The sequence below is a fragment of the Acinonyx jubatus genome, chromosome B3 (assembly GCF_027475565.1).
Source record: "Acinonyx jubatus isolate Ajub_Pintada_27869175 chromosome B3, VMU_Ajub_asm_v1.0, whole genome shotgun sequence".
In the NCBI taxonomy this organism is placed as follows: Eukaryota; Metazoa; Chordata; class Mammalia; order Carnivora; family Felidae; genus Acinonyx; species Acinonyx jubatus.
In genome coordinates, this window is record NC_069386.1 from 33063351 (window position 1) to 33084430 (window position 21080).

The 21080-nt window shown below is 38.1% G+C and overlaps 1 protein-coding gene across 15 annotated transcripts in view; it reads left to right on the forward strand.

Annotated features, from left to right (window-relative positions):
• MYO9A (myosin IXA) overlaps positions 1–21080 on the forward strand; it is a 281021-nt gene that overhangs the window by 315 nt on the left and 259626 nt on the right. For 6 of the 15 annotated variants that reach the window (XM_053223786.1, XM_053223785.1, XM_053223789.1 and 3 more), the window contains exon 1: positions 21–474. The exons of 2 other annotated variants lie outside the window; for them this stretch is intronic. The gene's annotated coding sequence lies outside the window, so the exon portion shown is untranslated. 7 more of the 15 variants (XM_053223778.1, XM_053223788.1, XM_053223787.1 and 4 more) reach the window with 3 other exon arrangements.

A 21080-nucleotide genomic window follows, 5' to 3' on the forward strand; every position in this document is an offset into this window, starting at 1 on the left:
GTGGGAGGTAAGTGCGCGCGCGCCTGCTCGTCTGCAGCCGAGGAGTCGCTCGGGGCGGGGCCGCGTGCGCGGGGTCGGGGGCGCGCGGGCCTGAGCGGACGAGGGACGCGGCGGCGGTTGGCGGTGGCTGCTGAGGGTACCGCAAGGACTGTGAGAGGCGGCGGAGGAGGCACCCGCGGCACCGGCAGAGGCGGCGGCAGCGGCTGAGGCGACGGTCCAACGCGTGCTCTCTGGGCGGGGTGCGGCGGGGGATGTGCCCTCGCGGGCCGGGCGGAGTCTCTCTGACAGGGCGGGGGATGCGCGGCGGCCGCTCTCCCGGACCCTGAGGCAGCTGGGCCCACCCTCCTGGAACCGTTTGACTCTTGGTGGCCTCAGCCTCTGCGGTCTCCGGCGCCCTGACCCTGGGGCCGCGGGTAGGAGGTGGCGTTTCCCGAAGAGGAGGGGGCTGCAGTGGCCACCGCGGCGGAGCCCGAGGTAAGACCCGCCCAAGCGCCCAGAGGCCCTGCCGCCCGGCCCGGCCCACGTCTCGGTCTCGCTCTTTGGCTCCTTTGGGGCAGCCCCGCCCCAGCGGAGACGCCCCGTGAGCGGGTCTGCCTAGGAGCCTCCCAGACACCAGATCGCTGCGCTGGGTCCCCGGTAGACCCCACCCATCGTATCTTCCATTGGCCAGACACCACTCCGGCCCGCCAGCTCCCGGACGGTTCTGTCACGGCCCCCCATCCCCAGCACAGCCCGTTAGAACCCCCTTCGGACTCTCTTAGGACTCCTCGTGGAGCCTCCAGACTCCGTTACGGCCTCCCGTAAGCTGACCCGGTCACAGTTCCTCTGACACCCAAGCGCGGCCGCCCCCTAACCCAGAGCGACCTTGCAGCCCACCTCCTGCCTGCGGACCCCTCCCAGCTCGCTTCCCGTCAACCGTACCCTCCTCGGCTTGCGGATAGTCTGTTCTTGATGCTCTCTCCTCCCAGTGGATCTGGTGTCAGCCCCTCTGTAGACACCATCAGACAGCAGCCTCTCCCCCAGTCCTCTCAGGCAGACGTTGTTATCGTTCTCTTTTCTTTGGTTGGAAGAGTTTTGCCTTTAAATCCTGGAGGGGTGTTTGCTTAACCTAGTGTACTCCCTACCCCCCCCCCCCCCCCCCAGTGGGACCTAAGGGGACTAACTGACACCCAAAGGAGGAAGGGGACAGGGAAGAGTGCGGGCCCAGGGCAGGGGTGTGTGTGCTAGTATAAGGTCATACAGCCTGCTTCTCATCTTGTCTCTTCTGTAGAACGTGTGAGGTAGTCCAGTCTGACATTTAGGGACCTCTATAAGAATTAAATCACATTACATTAAGGGATGTGACGGTGTCTCCATGTAGTGTCATTTGCTTCCCTTTCTGGAAGATTTTTACACATTTTTTTGTTTTGTTTTTGAGTGACACAAGGCGATTGTTTTTTGTTTTTTTTTTTTAACGTGTTTTTTGAATTTTCCGGAAAAATAAGACTTGTGGCTTTCCTTAATCCCTGAAGATTTTAATGTCAATTTAGTAATAAATTTCTGCTACCTGGTGCTGCTCCTTTTCCAAGGAGGAAGTACAGTTATCATGCAGTGTTGACTGATGTTATTACCAACAGCCTTCTCAGCAGTAGTGAAATAGTGAATAAAATCTTGTTTGTGGAAGTTGAACTCCTGAGTTGTCAAGAAGGAAACGTAATGATGCACTAAGTGATCAGTACCTAGGGATGAAGTATATAGTGAGGTTTTTGTAGTTAGTACTTTAAAATTTTTTCTTTTGTGTGTGTGAAACTGAAGCGGGAGAAAATCATATTAAAATTACAGGTAATAACTAGACATAGTATACAAGTCAAAAGGTTCTAAAGAGTATGCAGCAAAACGTTTCTCTTCCCCCTTTATCTTGCAACCACCTGTTTTTACTTTTTAGAGGCAACTACTATTTCCATCTTTATATGGGTCCTTCCTGTGATTTTTAAATTTATATTCTCAAATATATTCTTAAAATGCACCACAAATGCTTGCAATACTATACACTCTATACCTCCCCTCACTGCCCCTCACTTGATAGTAGAGCCTAGAGCTCATTCAATTAGAGTACATATGGACATGCCACATTCATGGGCTGTATAGTATTCTCTTTTTATGATCTTGACATTATTTTAGTCTTTGCTTTTACAAACGGTCTCATTTGCTTTTCTTTTAGTGTATCAGCTGTTACATGTATGTTGTAAATAATTATCAGGATTTAAAAAAATTTCCTGATGATTCTTTTGTATTGAACCTACAAAAAAGGATATAACTAAAGTTATCATTGAACCTCCGAGCTTTCACAGAGTGATTCATTAGCTTTGATGGTGATTACAATATTTATCAAATAAGTTATTGAAGGATATAAAGTCGGGGACTGAAATGATCAGATTTGCATTTTTAAAAGGTCACTGGCTGCAGTGAGGAGGGTGGATTAAAGGGTAGTCTAAGGCTAAGGGCAGGAATATTAGGCAAATGATGATAGGGAGTCTGGATTTGGGTATTGGGAGTAGAGAGGACTTGGTGATTTCATTGGATTTGGAATTAGGGAGAAGGTTCATAGAAGATTTAGGTTTCTAGCTTGTGCCTTTCACTGAAGTGGGAATTGATAGAAGGGAGGAATGGGGTTTTTATTTTTGTCAAAAAAGAATTTGTGACAGGTTGGATCTGGATGATTATATTTCTGTCAGATACTGACGGCCAGGAGGCAGCTGGCTTTGTGTCTTAAGCTCATTATCAAATTCTGGATTGATAGTAATAGATTTGGGGGCAAAAGGTATAAATGAGAGGAGAAAAGATTATAGGACAGAAATCCAACATTTACATTACAGATAGAAGTTGAATGTCTAAAGCTAGTAAAGTAAGTGATTAATTTTTTTTAAGTTTGTTTATTTTGAGAGAGAGAGCCCACAAGCAAGGGAGTGGCAGAGAGAGAGAGAGAGGGTGACATAGAATCTGAAGCAGGCTTCAGGCTCTGAACTGTTAGCATAGAGCCAGATGCTGGACCCGGCTTGAACTCACGAACTGTGTGAGATCGTGACCTGAGCCAAAGTCAGATGCTCAACTGACTTGAGCCACCCAGCTGCCCCAAGTGATTAAGTTCTTTAAAAAATCTTATTATGGTTTACATATCAATAGTGAGGTTCACGGTCTAATGTGATTTAATAGTTTTTTCCCTTAGTTAACAATAATGCCTTAGTTTATGAGGGAAATGGGAGTAAAATTAGATTTTTTTAAAAAGTAAAACCTCAGTAGAAATTAGTACTATAAACCCATCCTTTCTAATCATTTGAATTTTACTATTGTAGATGTTTGTTCAGTCTTCTTTGTTTGTAGAGAAGTGTAGGATATTTGAAAATATGGTTTACCAAGAATAGTGTTTCCTAGTTTGCATGATTTTTTAGTTGTATTAACTTAATTTAAAATAAATATTAGTCAAAAAATTTTGGTTCATGTTTAAAAAATTTTTTTTTAATGTTTGTTTATTTTTGAGACAGAGAGACAGAGCATGAATGGGGGAGGGTTAGAGAAAGGGAGACAAAGAATCTGAAGCAGGCTCCAGGCTCCAAGAGGTCAGCACAGAGCCCGATGCGGGGCTTGAACTCATGGACTGTGAGATCATGACCTGAGCCGAAGTCGGATGCTTAACCGACTGAGCCACCCAGGCACCCCTGGTGGTTCATGTTTTAAAATCTAACATTGACTTTTTTTTTTAAATGTTTGTTTATTTTTGAGAGAGACAGTGACAGTGTGAGTGGGAGAGGGTTAGAGAGAAAGGGAGACACAGAATGCCAAGCAGGCTCCAGGCTCTGAACTGTCAGCACAGAGCCCGACATAGGACTAAACCCATGAACTGTGGGATCTCACATGAACTGTGAGATCATGACCTGAGCTGAAGTCAGACACTCAACCAACTGAGCCACCTAGGTGCTCCCCGACTCTATGTATTTCTAAGTTTAGAGCTGCTGTATAGATCTCTAACTTTTCCTTATGAATCACTGCTAATGGATATCTCCTCTTGGATTCACATTTCACAAGCACTTTAAATGTGTGCAAAATAAAAACTCTTCTCTGCTTCTCTTTCTTCCAAAAAGGCGAGGGGAGAGGGAGACAAACTGCAACAAAAATTTTTGTTTTTGATTTCCTATCTTGGTGAATGGCACCACTCTCCTTGAGAAGTCTTCAGGAACCTGTGAATCATTGTCCACTCTGTACCTTACTACCAACGTCACTAAGTGCTCCACATTCTCCCTCATGATAATTTCATATTTATTGTTGTTTTTGTTGTTTCTATTTTATTTTAACCAGAAATGTCTCTGGTGCTCCTGTAATGTGTTCTAAGGAGTCTTGTTGCTTTCTCTTTTCTGCCTCTTGTTTTGTCTTACCCTCCAATTCATTCTCTGCACTGCTGCCAGATTAGGTGTTCTAAAATGCTCTTTTAGTTAGAGTCTTTCATTTGCAAAGAGACTCAAGTTACAGTAAGTAGTGGAGTGCTTTTTAAAAGGAAACATGCAGAAAGGGAACCTAGGAGAAGTTAAACACCTTGGTCTCAAGAAGAACAGGAGTTTAATAAATAAAACTAAAAGCAGAAAAATACATATTTCACTCCTAGTGCTCTGTGGTTAATGTGTCTTAGATACTTTTACGATTTCTCTTTTTTTCTCCCTACTCCAGTTTTTCCTCTCACAGCTTCCCTTTATTCCCAATTTATGCCTCCTTATAACTACTGTGTTACTCCTGTGCCAACATTTTGCCTCCTGGATGCTGGCATTTTAACTTGAGCTGTTTGTTAACTTCTTCCTTTTCCCTAGGATTTTCTGGTTTGAATTTCTAAGAAACCATCTCTTGGGCTCAGCTCTTTTTCTCATGGGCTACTAGTAAGCCTGTGTACTTGGGACATGTGATCACTCCTGGCCATTTAGTGTTGGCCATGTGTTTATTTGTGCATGTGGGTGTGGGGCAGGATCATAATGGTGAAAAGCACAGGGCAGTGTGTGGGCTAATTTCTCACAAAATGGGATTGCAAGCATGGCAGACACTGTAGTTGACATTTGTAGTACAAATACAAATCTGATCATGTCCTTTCCTATTGAAAGATCTTCAGTGTCTTCTCATTGCTTTCAGGATAAAGCTTAATTGTAGCATGGCATGTATGTGAGATTCTTTATGACCTATTACTTTTCTAGGCTTTCCTCCCATGCTGTCTTCCTTAAATTCTTTGATCCACCCTTATTGAACTTAGGCTTCCGCCCAGATAAGGTGCTTTTTTCTCTTGTCTTTGCATCTCTCTTCCTTTCCTGTCTTTCCCTTCACCCATTCTTTGCTTGGCTAATTCCTATCTGACCTTCAGGATTTGTTTCAGGTATATCTTCAGGAAGATTTCTTTTACTTCTTCTAGATTGAGTTAGATGCCACTCCTGTGTGCTCCTACTTAGTGCTTATGTCTATCATAGCTCTCAAATGAAATTCCTAATTACTTGTGTATTTAACTTCTTTTTTATCCCTACTATATAGGAAGGAAGACTTAGATTGGGGATTTAAAAAAAATATGTATATGTGTGTGTGTGTGTATAATGTTTTTTTAATAAATTTTAAAGTATACAAAAAAGTACACAGATCCTAAGTGAATTTTCACTAAGTAAACACACCAGTGTAACCAACACCCATGGTAAAATGCAGAATATTTCTACAACTCCGTAAGCTACCTCATGCCCTTTTCTAGTTACTAATCCAGTTCAAAGAGGATTTAATTTTAAATGGGAAAACTCTTTTAATGTTTTTTCTACATATTTTGTGTGTATCTTTAGACATACGAGAGATAGGTATCGGGATTGTGATCCTGTAGAACGAATATAATTTGTTATATTACAGAAATGTAATTTTCGCATACTTAACATGCAACAGACAAATTTGACATCACATTCTACTAATATTCTAATATTCTAATATTCAGTGGTGGGATGTTTATATTTAAGTAGATTTTCTTGTTTATAAGTTTAATATTTCAGAGTGGTAGAAAATAATATGATAGATCAAAGAATATTTGTTGAAAATAGCCTATTAATTTTGAATGGTGAACTTGCTGAAGATGTGTATAGTAAACATGTAAAGCACTTTCCAAATGGCGTTTGGCCTCTGAGTTTTAATGTGAATTATGTTGCTAGCATATTTTGGCAGTGGGGTCATCCAGCGGGCAACCAGAGTGTAATTTTACATGTACAGTGAGGAAAGTACTAGCTGTCCTATGTCATAGACAGCTGGCTTGCTAAGAATTTTTTTTTTTTTTTTTTTTACAACCAGCAATCATTTTAGAGTGTATTTTTTCTTTTTCTCAGTTTTGATTTTTCTTTGACATTATGTAGCTCTTTGAATATGAAGGTATTCTTTTAAACATACTTTTTCCTTAGATGGGCTTTTCTGTCTGTAAATATTAATTTAAGTCCATTAAGGCCAATCAAGTAGAAAGAATATGGATTTTCAAACCTGGATTTCCAACAACCTCAATTCAGTTTCCAGCCTCATCATTTATAAGCTGTCATTTATAGGCAAGTCACTTAACATTTCTGAGCTTTAGGAATGTGCATCTCTCAAATTGGAAATACTTACCTGACATAAGATTATCATTTAGAGTTAAAAAACTTTGTGTAAAGCACTAGGCACATAGTTGATATTCAACAAATTTTCCTTTTCTCCTGCAAATATGTCTATTTCTTGTTATATTTAAATATGAGGTCAGGAATTTAAAGAATTCATTGTGTGGCATTTAGAATAAATGGCTAATCAGGGGCGCCTGGGTGGCGCAGTCGGTTAAGCGTCCGACTTCAGCCAGGTCACGATCTCGCGGTCCTGAGTTCGAGCCCCGCGTCGGGCTCTGGGCTGATGGCTCGGAGCCTGGAGCCTGTTTCCGATTCTGTGTCTCCCTCTCTCTCTGTCCCTCCCCCGTTCATGCTCTGTCTCTCTCTGTCCCAAAAATAAATGTTGAAAAAAAAAATTTTTTTTTTAAAAAGAATAAATGGCTCATCAAAGTTTGTTGCTAATAGAAGTAAATCGTAGAAAGTCGGCTAGCTGTCTTTCAACTGTGATAATATTTTTGAATTCAAGAAGTTTCAAAGAAATGCTTTTCTTGATTTCTTACTATATAAGTTTAATGGATGTTAGAATGTATTTTGATTCAATGTATTATGATACTTCAATTGAGGTATCATAAGACAATGTTCTGTTTGCCAGTGACAAACATTCCTTAAATCATTGACAGATTGTAGTACTATTGCTATTTGTAATGTGTAAGTATTTGTTTGAAATCTGTTTACTTATATTGATTAGATGATAGTGGGTTGAGTAATCTCTGGATTTTTTTTCTTTAAAAAAATTTTTTTTAATGTTTATTTTTGAGAGAGAGAGAGAGAGAGCGCACGCGCGCGCATGCACGCGCATGCACGTTACTTGGGAAGGGGCAGAGAGAGACGGAGACACAGAATCTGAAGCAGGCTCCAGGCTCTGAGCTGTCAGCACAGAGCCTTTGGGAGGCTTGAGCTCATATCACGATCTGAGCCGAAGTTGGATGCTTAACAAGACTGAGCCACCCAGGTGCCCCTTTTTCTTTTTAAATATAAAGAAGAAAGTTCTTCAGATGACTGTGTGGATATGTGTTTATAAATGATTTTTAGATCGTATTTTTTCCTTACTTTCTTTTGAAACTCTACCTTCTTTTGGTTCTCTTCCAGCCTCTCCCCTACTTTTTTTTTAATAATAAAAAAACTTAGAGAATAATGAAAAAATTGAATGATTAGGACAAAGAACATTGATATGTCTGCCACCTAGATTCAGGTTATCAACGGCCCATCCGTATTTGCTTTATTGTTCTTTATACATATGGACATGTGTATACTTTCACTGAGCCTTTTGAAAGCTGTGACTATTATGATGTTTATCTCAAAATACTTCAGCATATATCTCCTAAGAAAATAAATATTCTTGGGGTGCCTGGCTGGCTCAGTTGGAAGAGCATGTTACTCTTGATCTTTGGTTTGAGAGCCCCATGTTGGGTGTAGAGATTATTTAGATAAAACTTAAAAAAAAAAAAAAAGATATTCTCTACATCACCACAGTGCCATTACCAACACCTAGAAAAATAAGTCATTTCCTAATAGCATTTAATATTCAGTCTATATTTAAAATTTTCCCATTTGTCCCATAAAATGATTTTTTCAAACCAGAATTCAGTCAAGATTTTTGTATTGCATTTGATTATCTTTTTAGTTTCTTTTAATCTAGAAAATTTCCTTCCTCCACTCCTGTTTCTCTCATGATATTGACATTTCTTTGAGAAGACGAGATCATTCTTGTGGAATGGCCTGTTTTCTAGAGTTACCTGATTGTTTCTTTGTGCTTTTGTTTAACTTATTCCTTTGTTCACTGTGTATTTTGTAAATTGGAAGTTATATTTTAAAGGCTTGAGTTAGATGCATATTAAAGAAGTTTTGGCAAGAATACTTCATAGGTGATGTTATATTTCATGTTGCATATTACGGGAGGTACATAATGTCACTATTAGTAATCTAAGTTTTATGAAGTTTAAAGTTGGTGTTTGCTGACTCTCCATTGTAGAAGTGTATTTTTCCTGCTGTGATCAAATACAATAATTTGTGGGGGTGATACTTTGGTACCATAAAAAATTACATTATTCAGTGTGCCTTACCTCATAATTTTAGCATCCTTTGTTGAACCTTAGGCAATTCAGTTATTTAATTGAAACTTGAAAATTAGTGATTTTTCTAATTCTATTATTGTTTTTACACTTACTAGCTATCATTCTTCAGTTAACAAGAGCTTTATAACCTTCCAGCAACTGGGAATGAACTATAGTTCTTCCTAAAGGGCAGAGTAAATAAATGCTTAATTCTTTCTCATCTAATTTTCAGAGTGAGGAGTTGGTCTATGAGTTATTACAATGGTAACAAATGAATGTTGTTATGATCTCTTGGATTTTACTTTGTTGAATTACAATAAGTTACAGATATTGTTCTTTTTGGTGCTCAAATGGTCTCAAATAAGGGCATTGGGAGCCCCTCCAAGCGTAGCCCTCAGTTCTTTTTGCATAAATGCATTATTAGTCATTGAATGAGTCCTTACTTTTGAGTATTAGATACCTTGGCTCACCATGGGACTTTTCCTGCTTTAGATTTCAATTAGCAGTTTCTTTTCAGGAGCTCTGTCTCCTTATAATGGAGGATGATATTTAGAAACCAATATCTGGATGCTAAATATGCTCATTTTTATGGGGCTGTCACTACTTCTAGGCCTTGCCTTGTCTGGAGGGGAAAAGAAGCATGAGGTCATATTGATAATTCTAATTCAAATTTAACGCTGTGGGTATTTCTTTCCTTTTTTTTTTTTTTTTTTTTTTTTTTAGTTTAATCTCTTTTACATTGAAAACCTTAGTTTTTCTTAACCTTTATGTATATGTATATATTTAAAGTACACCTTAAATAGTTTCAAGATAAATAAACCTACTCAGTGAAGCTTAAGATTTTTTTTACATTTCATTTTGTCCTTAGAATGTATCCCAATAAGGATATACTTATTGTTAGTACTATATTTAAAAGTCACTTGAAATCATTATTTTCTCAGTGTGATTGTTACCAATTTGATAGGTATGTAGTTAGATCCATTTGTTTTTCATTTTAGGGTTTGCTCCCCCCCCTTTTTTTGTTTTGTTTGTTTAATATTACTCTTTGAATATATGAAACACTTACATAGTTCAAAGGAGAAATCAAATGAAAAGGCATATATAGAAGTCTCATTTTTATCCCTGTCTCTTCTATTCTGTTTCCTCCTTGCTCCTGTAAAGGTAACATTTTTGTGAGTTTTTGATCAGTCATTCCAGTATTTTTTCTCTTTGAAAAGTAAGATGTATGTGTGTATTCTCCCTTCATATGCCAAAGGGGTGTGTGTGTGTGTGTGTGTGTGTGTATGTATGTGTATGTGCATGTGCATGTGTGCGTGAGCAATATCTATATATACTGTTCTGTGCTTTTTTTTTCTCCACTTAGTATATTCTGGAGAGTACTTCATATTGGTACATTCGGATCTTTCTCATGGAGGCATAATATTCTGTGCTGATATACCATAGTTTTAATGAATCTGGATCTGATGGATATTTGTGTTTAATTTTTTGGACTATAAGTAATACATATGGAATAAATTAATTAAAAAAAAAGTGTCTTCCCCAAGTAATTGAGAAGGAGTTGATTTGTTCCAGAGATCTATAGTTTGAGTGGGCTTTGTTGTGTTTTGTTGTTGTTGTTGTGAAGAGAATTTCATGGTATGTTTTGGGACATAGTATACTTTCTTCCCCTTGTATATTAGGTCATTGGTGTTAATGTTAATCTGCTTTTATTGTTGTATGATACGAGGGTCAGACAATAGATGATTCACTTGCTTTTTCTTCCTCTGCTTCTTGGTTTCTTTTAAAGCATTGGAACTAAAAACCTGATGTCATGGGTGTTTTCATGTAAGGATAACTCAAGTTTGTCTTCACTTTTTTTCTACAACTTCCCCCTCCCTCACTTTAGCCTTTCTTCTCTTCTGCCTTAAATCTCTCAGATTTTGGGATTCCAAGCATTTTGTGACAGTTGCTTATAGTCTGATGTATAATAAGATGTATATTATGAGTATAAATAAAAAGTAAGAGATCAAGAATACCAAAGGGAGAGGGAAGGGCATCTGTTAGGATAGAAGGAATTCAAGCTCTGGGGCTTGTGAAATAGAAATTGGAAGTTAGGGAACCTAGCCATTCAGATCTAAATTGTCTTTTACTCCAGTGCTTGAAAGTAATGTTTCGTTTATTGTTTTTTTTTTAAATGGAAGTATAGTTAATATGCAATGTTGTATTAGTTACAGCTGTACAGCGTAGGTGATCACTATTCTATGCAATTACCCATTAGGCAGTGTTCACCATGCTAAGTGTGTTTATCATCTGAATTTGTTTCATTTACTGAACAAAATTTTTCAGTATCTACCATAAGCAACTTCGGGGAAATACTAAAAATTATATAATTTAGTAGCCTTTTTTTTTTTTTGAATGAGCACTAGGTACCAGACTTACATAGGTTGCTTTATTGTTTTTTTTAATTCTTTAAATGTGTTATTTATTTTTGAGAGAGAGAGAGACAGAAAGTGAGCAGGGGGAGGGGCAGAGAGAGAGGGAGGTACAGATTTGGAAGCAGGCTCAAGGCTCTGAACTGTCAGCACAGAGCTCCGTGTGGGGCTGAAACTCAGCAGCGGTGAGATCATGACCCGAGCTGAAGTCAGATGCTTAACCGACTGAGCCACCCAGATACCCTGTGCCCCATAGGTTGCTTTATTGTGTTAAATTACTATAGCAATGGTATGCAGTTTACTTTTCCTTTTATTCATATATATAGGAGAGTGAATAAAACTTGCAATTTGAAGAAAATTTTGAAGTAAATATTTGTGTTGTCATCACCCAGGCCAACAAATCAGGATTGCCTCTCCCTTCCCTTTAAAAAAAAATTTTTTTTTTAATGTTTTATTTATTTTTGAGACAGAGAGAGACAGAGTGTGAGCAGGGGAGGGGCAGAGAGAGAGCGAGACACAGAATCCAAAGCAGGCTCCAGACTCTGAGCTGTCAGCACAGAGCCTGATGCAGGGCTCGAACTCATGGACTGTGAGATCATGACCTGAGCTGAGATCAGGAGTTGAACGTTTGACTGAGCCACCCAAGTGCCCCTATTCATTCTATTTTTGATGGACATTTGAGTTGATTTCATTTTCTTGCTGTTATACAAATAATTTGGTGGTAAGTGCTCTTCTACCTGTTTCATATTTTCAAGTGTATAAATGTTTCTCTAGAATTTATAGGAATGGAACTGCTAAGTTGTGAGGTATGCACATGTTCAACTTTGATAATGGCAACGTGTTTTTCAGAATTATTTTAATTTATACTTCCTCCAACACAGTATATAAGTTCCCATTGCTCTGTTGTTGTTTTTTTTTAAAGATTTTATTTTTAAGTAATCTCTATACCCAGTGTGGGGCTTGACCCATAGCCCCAAGATCAAGAATTGCATGCTCCACTGACTAAGCCAGCAAGTTGCCCCTCCATTGCTCTACATTTTTAACACTTGGTATTGTCAGACTCTTAATTTTTGCCAGTGTGAAGGGTGTGATGGTATGCCATAATTTTAATTTGCATTTCCATGATGGCTCATTAAGTTGAACATCGTTTCATAGATTTGAGTTTTCTTTCTCTCTCTTCTCTTTTTCTTTTTAAAGTTTATTTTGAGGGTGGGGAGGGACAGAGAGAGAGGGAGAGAGAATCCCAAGCAGAATCTGTGCTGTCAGCATGGAGCCCCACATGGGGCTCAAATCCACGAACCGTGAGATCATGCCCTGAGCCAAAATCACGAGCCAGATGCTTAACTGACTGGGCCACCCAGACACCCCCATTTGAGTTTTCTTCATATGATGTGCCTGTTCAAATTGTTTGCCCAGTTTTTTTCTGCTTTTCTTACTGATTTTTAGGAATTCTGTATGTGTTTTGGAGACTGGTCCTTCAGTTATACCTGTTACAAGTTATGTTTTTGGCTTGTTGGTGCTTGTTGATCAACAGAATTTCTCAGTGTTAACATAGTCGAATTTATCAACTTTGGCTAGTACTTATTGAATCTTTTTAAAGAAACCCTTTTCTAGGCTATGTTAAAGATGTTCTCGAATATGATCTACTAAGAGCTTTCAAGTTTTAACCTTTCACAGATTTGCTCTTTATTTGGGATAGACTTCATGTATAATGGGAGGTCCCATCCCAAATGGATACTTCCCATTCTTTCCCATCCCAAATGGATACTTGATTGTCCTAGCACTGATTTTGAACATTTCATCTTTTCTATACTGATCTCAATGCCACATCTGACCTATATCAAGTATCCATATTTGTGTAGGTCTGTTTCTGGCCTTGTTCCTCTGTTCTATTGGTCTGTTCCTGTACTTGTAACATACTCTTTTTTTTTTTTCAAATTGAAATGCTTTTATTAGAATACTAATAATTGAAGATAGAAGAAAACCATACACACGGAAAAAGGAAAATACTCAGAAATGCTATTTATAGATTAGGCAAATTACAGAAAATTTCTTCAGTGTATGCAAAACGTAAACATTTTCCCTGGGATTCCTCACAGATGGCACAGTCCACAAAGACTTATTTGGAAAAAGAATCTATCAAGTAGTCTACAGTATAGCCTCTAAAATGTTTCTTAACTTCCTACATTAAACTTAAAGTTCCTAGCACACCCAAAATTTTCTATGCAAAAAACTAAATAGCTCCCAATCATGTTGCATACTCTTTTTTTTTTTTTTTGTAATTTAACTTTATTTTTTATTTTTTAAAATTTACATCCAAATTAGTATATAGTGAAGCAATGCTTTCAGGAGTAGATTCCTTAATGCCCCTTACCCATTTAGCCCAACCCCCCTCCCACAGCCCCTCCAGCAACCCTCAGTTTGTTCTCCATATTTATGAGTCTCTTTTGTTTTGTCCCCCTCCCTGTTTTTATATTATTTTTGTTTCCCTTCCCTTGTGTTCAGCTGTTTTGTCTCTTAAAGTCCTCATATGAGTGAAGTCATACGATGTTTGTCTTTCTCTGACTGCCTAATTTCACTTAGCATAATACCCTCTAGTTCCATCCACATAGTTGCAAATGGCAAGATTTCATTCTTTTTGATTGCCGAGTAATACTCCATTGTATATATATACCACATTTTCTTTCTCCATTCATCCATTGATGGACATTTGGGCTCTTTCCATACTTTGGATATTGTTGATAGTGCTGCTATAAACATTGGGGTGCACATGCCCCTTAGAAACAGCACACCTGTATCCCTTGGATAAATGCCTAGTAGTGCAATTGCTGAGTTGTTGGGTAGTTCTATTTTTAATTTTTTGAGGAACCTCCATACTGTTTCCCAGAGTGGCTGCACTGGTTTGCATTCCCACCAGCAGTGCAAAAGAGATCCTCTTTCTCCGCATCCTCGCCAACATCTGTTGTTGCCTGATGTGTTAATGTTAGCCATTCTGACGGGTGTGAGGTGGTATCTCATTGTGGTTTTGATTTGTATTTCCCTGGTGATGAGTGATGTTGAGCATTTTTTCATGTGTCAGTTGGCCATCTGGATGTCTTCTTTGGAGAAGTGTCTATGCCTGCCTTTTGCCCATTTCTTCACTGGATTATTTGTTTTTTGGGTGTTGAGTTTGATAAGTTCTTTATAGATGTTGGTTACTAACTCTTTATCTGATATGTCGTTTGCAAATATCTTCTCCCATTCTGTCGGTTGCCTTTTAGTTTTGCTGATTGTTTCCTTCACTGTGCAGAAGCTTTTTATGTTGATAAGGTCCCAGTAGTTCATTTTTGCTTTTGTTTCCCTTGCCTCTGGAGACGTGTTGAGTAAGAAGTTGTTGCGGCCAAGGTCAAAGAGGTTTTTGCCTGCTTTCACCTTGAGGATTTTGATGGCTTCCTGTCTAATGTTTAGGCCTTTGATCCATTTTGAGTTTATTTTTGTGTATGGTGTAAGAAAGTGGTCCAGGTTCATTCTTCTGCGTGTCACTGTCCAGTTTTCCCAGCACCACTTGCTGAAGAGACTGTCTTTATTCCATTGGATATTCTTTCCTGCTTTGTCAAAGGTTAGTTGGCCATATGTTTGTGGGTCCATCTCTGGGTTCTTTATTCTGTTCCATTGATCTGCATGTCTGTTTTTGTACCACAGTTTTGTTTTGTATTTCTAAACTGTTTCTTGGTTCTATTCCTTGTTGGTAATGCCTTTTATTATTTTCTTCTTGGTTTCCTATTTTGCTTAGGATCACCAGTATAATGTTGATAGAAGTAGATAATGGCCATCCTTATTTTGTTCCTGATATCAGAGGAGAAATGTTTAGGCTTTCCCTGTTAAGTATGCTGAAGGTTTTTGTAGGTACCTTGTATCAAATTAAGGAAGTTTTCTTCAATTTCTAGTTTACAAAGACTCCTTTTGAGACATGAATAAATATTGAATTTTTATGGATTTCTTGAAGCATGGTTGATTATATTAACTGGCTGTCTGATATTAATATTGGATTTGTCTTTGCTTTCCTGGGATATGCCTAACTTGATTACAGCATATTATGATGCTGGTTTTTGTTTTGCCAGTATTTTGTAATTTTTGCATACCAGTTCAGGGGTAAGATTGGCTTAAGATTTCTCTTTCTAGTCTGGTCCTTACCAGGATTTTTGGTTTCAGAGTTATGCCAGCTTCATAAAAAGAATTGGGAAGAATTTATTTAAGATTCCTTGAGTATTTGGGAGAACTTGCTGGTAAAACTCTGGAGTTTTCTTTGTGGGAAGATTTTTTTTTTTTTTTTTTTTAGAGTCATTGTGCTTTGTTTTTTAATGGGACCATTTAAATTTTCTATGTCTTCGTGAGTAAGTTTTGCTGAGTTAAATATATTTCTAGGATATTTTTTCAATTTCATCTGTATTAAAAAAAAAAATCCTCTTACTGTTGTAATGTTTGTAGCATTGGTAGTTTTTGTCCCTGTTGTCATTTCTGATCCCTTTCCCTTTCTTTTACTCAGCATTCTTGCCAGAGGATTGGCAACTTATAGTTTTTACAGAGACCCAACTTCTGGCTTTGTTGGACCTTTCCAATATATATTTTCTTTTATTTCTCATTTCTATTATTTTTGCATACTTGTTGTAGGTTTATTTTGCTATTTTCCTATTTTCTTGAATAGACAATTCCCTATTTTTTTTGTTATACCTATTTAGGGTTATAAATTTCCCTGTCAAATATTGCTTTAGTTGCATCTCATAAGTATCTTGTTACAGTCTAGTTCAAAATATTTTCTATTTAGTTATTTGTCACATGGTTTATTTAGGACTGTGTTTTATTTTTTATTTTTTTATTAAAAATTTTTTTAATGTTTATTTATTTTTGAGAGAGAAGGAGACACAGAGTGTGAGTGGGAGAGAGGCAGAGAGAGAGAGACACAGAATACGCAGCAGGCTCCAGGCTCTGAGCTGTCAGCACAGAGCCGGATGCGGGGCTCGAACTCACAAACTGAGAGGTCATGACCTGAGCCGAAGTCAGATGCTCAATCGACTGAGCCACCCAGGTGCCCCAGGACTGTGTTTTAAAATTTACAACTCTTCTGAGGATTTCCTTTGTATGTTAATTATCTGTTGTGGCATAACAAGTTAAGCCCAGAGCGTAGTCGCTTATTACCGTTTACAGTTTTTGTGTGTCAGGAATTCAGGAGCAGTTCCGTTTGGCAGTTCTGCCTCAGTTCCTTTCCATGTGGATTTTTCCATGGAGCTTTTAAAATGTTGTTATAGTATGACCACTGGAATTCCTGAGGAAGAAAATGCTAGGTAGCAGCCATGTTACTGTTTTTGAATTAATCTCAGAAGTCACACAGCCTTACTTTGTTGCATTTTGTTGATGGAGACAGTTACAAAGGTCCATCCAAGTTCAATGGGGAAAGAACATAGGGAGTGTGAACATTACATTGTAGAAGGATATGTGGGATGGGATATACATTGGTGTGAAGGATACCATTTGTTACTCCTAGTCATCTTTTTATTACTGGCTTCTATTTGAAAAGAACATGATATTACAATGTCAGGACTCTTTTCTTTTCTGGATCTCCAATTTACTTGTCTATTAACTTTTTTTCTTAGGTGATCTTTTTAAAAATATTTTTTTTCTTTTATTATGGGTAATTTCTTCTTCACTGTTCCAGTTAGTTTCAACTGTGTTTTACAATTTTATAAGCTGTTTTCTCTATCTTCCAAGTCATTTTGTATAGTTCTTGTTCCTTTCAAATATTTTCAGGCATGTTTATTGCTTTCAGCATTAGTAAGCAGTTATTTTATGTTTTGTGTATGATCATTTACAATATCTGATATTTTAGTACATCTGTTTTTTTTTTTTGATGAGAATATTAACTTTGTTGTTTTTTTTAAATATAATTTGTTGACAAATTGGTTTCCATACAACACCCAGTGCTCATCCCAACAAGTGCTCTCCTCATTGCCCATCACCCACATTCCTCTCTCCCCCACCCTGTAGATCTGTTTCTAACCTTTGTTTGCTTGTTGTCGTTCATGGTGTTTTGCTTTCTTTGTGCTTGGTCTAAGTAATGCCCTTTCTTGGGACATTATTTGTGACATTTGCACAGGCATGTTCTAGATGCCTATAACCTGTTTTTTTGTTTGTTTGTTTGTTTTTTGGTCATACAAGTGATGTGAATTAGGGCCACAAATCTGTGTGTGTAGTCTAGTGGTGCCTTAGATGGTGGTGTGTCTTACGGTTACAACTCAAGGCAGACTGTGCTCTGTGCCACCTGGTTTTTGTAAGGTTGAAAGAAAGCTAAGAATGGTTTTTACATTTTAAATGATTGGCAAAAAAAGAATATTTTGTGACATGTGAAAATTATATGAAACTCAAAATTTCAGTGCCCATAAATAAAGTGTTATTGGAATGTAACATGCTCATTTGTTTCTGTATCGTTTGTGGCTGTTTTCAAGCTACAACAAAGGAGTTTGAGTGGTTGTAGCCTCCAAAGCCTCCAAAGCCTAAAGTACTTACATCTGGTCCTTTACTGAAGAAGTTATAACTTGACAGGAACTCTGCTTTCCCCTTTTCTGTTACAGTTCAGTGCCAAAGCAACTTTCTTTGCGGTTTTAAGGGGATGGGTTAGAATGGAACAGGTTTTCTTTGGTTGATTTAATGGGTTACAGTTGTATGGTATGGGTGTCCTATCAGACTTACTGCCTTGGGTGGGCCCTGGGCTACTATCTTTATGAGACTGTGATAATCAAAGTCCAAGTTTGGTTTTGATTAGCGGCTAACCTGGCTTCAGCACTCTGCTTTCTTCTCTGAATTCCTGCCCTTTCTTATGTTTTGACCTTATGGTTCCCTGCTATCTTGTCACTTTTTGATACTTTTAAGAATATGTGTTTTCTGTTTTATTTAGTTTTGAAAATCTCATTGCTTTGTTCCAAATAACTGGCCATATTATTGGAGATTGATGTTATTTTTTGTTTATTATTTGGCTTATTTTGAGAGAGATAGCGAATGGGAGAGGGGCAGAGAGAGGGTGACCGAATCTCAAGCAGGCTCTGCACTGTCAGCACAAAGCCCAATGGAGGGCTTGAACTCATGAATTGTGAGATCATGATCAGAGCCGAAATCAGGAATCAGATGCTTAACTGAATGAACCACCTAGATGCTTCAATATTATTTTTTGAATATGAAGAAATTAAGGCTCAGAGAGCTAGACTAGCTTGCTTCAAAATTATATTACTAGTAAGTAGCAGACAGAGACTTTGACTTTAGAAAGCTTATTTGTGATCTAGAGTGTGAACACTTAGGTTTGTACGTTCTTTTCCATGTTCCCAGTACGGTCTTAGGGATTTCAGCTGCTTGGGCCATGCAGGAGAAGTCTCAGTTATAGAGGACAAGAAAGGCATAAAATACTCAAAAGCTGTTTGTTGGGAGAAACTAACACCATATGTAGATACACAGAACTTAAAAATGTTGAAAAAGAAATGGAAAATTTTGTTGGCTGTACAAAAGGTGATAAAATTCAGCAAATATGCCACATTAACGTCTGTAAATCAAAGATGAAAGTACACCTTTTAATTGTGCACCTACTTTGTAAGAGTCATTGTGTTTTTTTGTGAATTTTTTTTTTTAACGTTTATTTACTTTTGAGACAGAGAGAGACAGAGGATGAACGGGGGAGGGTCAGAGAGAGAGAGGGAGACACGGAATCTGAAACAGGCTCCAGGCTCTGAGCTGTCAGCACAGAGCCCGACGGGGGGCTCGAACTCACGAGCCGTGAGATCATGACCTGAGCCGAAGTCAGACGCTTAACCGACTGAGCCACCCAGGTGCCCCGAGTCATTGTTTTTTTTTATGTCTAGTATCACATTTAACTTCATAGCAACCGTGAATTAGGTGATCATGGTGATTTCTTTTAACTGCATGCAAACTTTTAGGGAAGATGGCTTATTGTTTATCTAGGACTCTACAACTAGTAAGTGCTAAAAGTAGGATCTGAACCCCTGTGTGACTATAAAGCCCATATTTCCCCCATAAAATTATTTTGGAAAAAGTCTCTAAATGGTTAATGGAAATTTCATGAAATCTATGGTTAACATTTCTGTACTTGTGTGACAATCCCTTAGGCTTTCATTTAGAGGTTAGTCTTATTTTAGACAATTCAAATAAGTATTTGGTTTCTAAGGCCGCATGGATTAGAAGCAGCAGTGAGAACAGAGGGGCATTTGTAGGTTGTTAGGCTGAAAGCATGAAAAGCTTTTCTATAAACTAAAAGTAAGCCAATCTGTTGATACTGAGATAGGGACAGAGAACTTTGCTTATGTGTGTCAGTAGTTTTTATGAATATCACTATCATATAAAAATTGACATTTACTACAAGATTCCAGATTCTTAAGAAATGTGTGAATTATATTCAGTATACTCTGCTTTTAAAAGATATAAAGTTAGAAATATGTTGTGGAGGGGTGTCTGTGTGGCTTGGTCGGTTGAGCATCCAACTTTGTCTTAGGTTGTGATCTCACGGTTTGTGGGTTTGAGTACTGCATCAGGGTCTGTGCTGACAACTTAGAGCCTGGAGCCTGCTTCAGATTCTGTGTCTCCTTCTCCCTCTGTCCCTCCTGTGCTCGTGCTTTGTCTTTCTCTCAAAAATAACCATTAAAAAAAATATGTTGTGGAAATAATTTCATCCAGAGTATTTGAAAACAACTTCTAGTGCTTAATTAAAGAGCTGAAATTCCAGTGTTGGAGAAGTTGGATTTCTAGAATGACTTCTTTAAAAATTCAGAATAGCTGAGATTTTACTGATGTACTGGTAAATAATTTGTGACTCACTATAGATCTAATTGCCATGCAGTAAAATAATGATTAACTTGAACTTTTATTTTTACATAAAACTGTTAACTTACCATGAATACTTATTCCTTATAAGTTATTAATTTAGAATTGTTATCTCACAGCATAAAAAAAAAGAATCCCACTTAAGTCATTGGCACAATATGGTTTTTGACACATAGCGAATGAAGGCACCCTTTTAATAGGATCAAAACCTAAGAAAACTTTTAAGATTAAACTTTTTTTTTTAATGTTTATTATTTTTGAGAGAGAGAGAGAGAGAGATGGAGCAGGAGCAGGGGAAGGGCAGAGAGAGAGGGTGACACAGAATCTGAAGCAGGCTCCAGGCTCTGAGCTGTCAGCACAGAGCCCGACGCAGGGCTTGAACTCATGGACCATGAGATTATGACCTGAGCTGAAGTCGGAAGCTTAACCGACTGAACCACCCAGTTCCCCAAGATTAAACTTTTCTATAAATGATCTGGCAATATTGTGTTGATAAAAGTCAAGATCTTGAAGGAATAAAAATGATACATTTTTCCGTAATGTTTGACTTTTGAGGCAATAAGGCAATATTTGATGAGTGCGTATTTTGAAGTATTAACTTAGTTGTTTGCTGTACTACTGTTCTAATGAGAACAAAATTTTAGGCTTTATTCTTGAGCAAGTTGGTAAGGGATGCTCTTATCTGAACGTACTTGTATTTTTGGAATGCTGTTTCTTTGTAGAAATGTACCACATTGGTCAGAGAAGGGAGACTGGATAACTATGGATAAATGAGCACAGAGCTGTCAATGTAAGTAGAAAAATCAACTTGTAGCACATGTTTTGTTGATGGAAATCAATAAAGCTAGTCTCTTTGTAGATAATATTTGAAGAGCAGAGGTTTTCACTTTAATAAGCTTACATAGAGTTAAACATTTGAATTTTCCCAACTCAAGGAACAGTTGCAACACTCAGAGAAAATAGCCTACTGGTGTGGGCAAAAAGATAAATAATAGAAAGCACCATGTTATTGTTTTGTTCATGGACCAGAAGTGCTCTCATTGGTCAGTGATGCTTCTGAATGCCTTATGTCAGTAGTGCCAAGGCTGAGAAGTGTATGT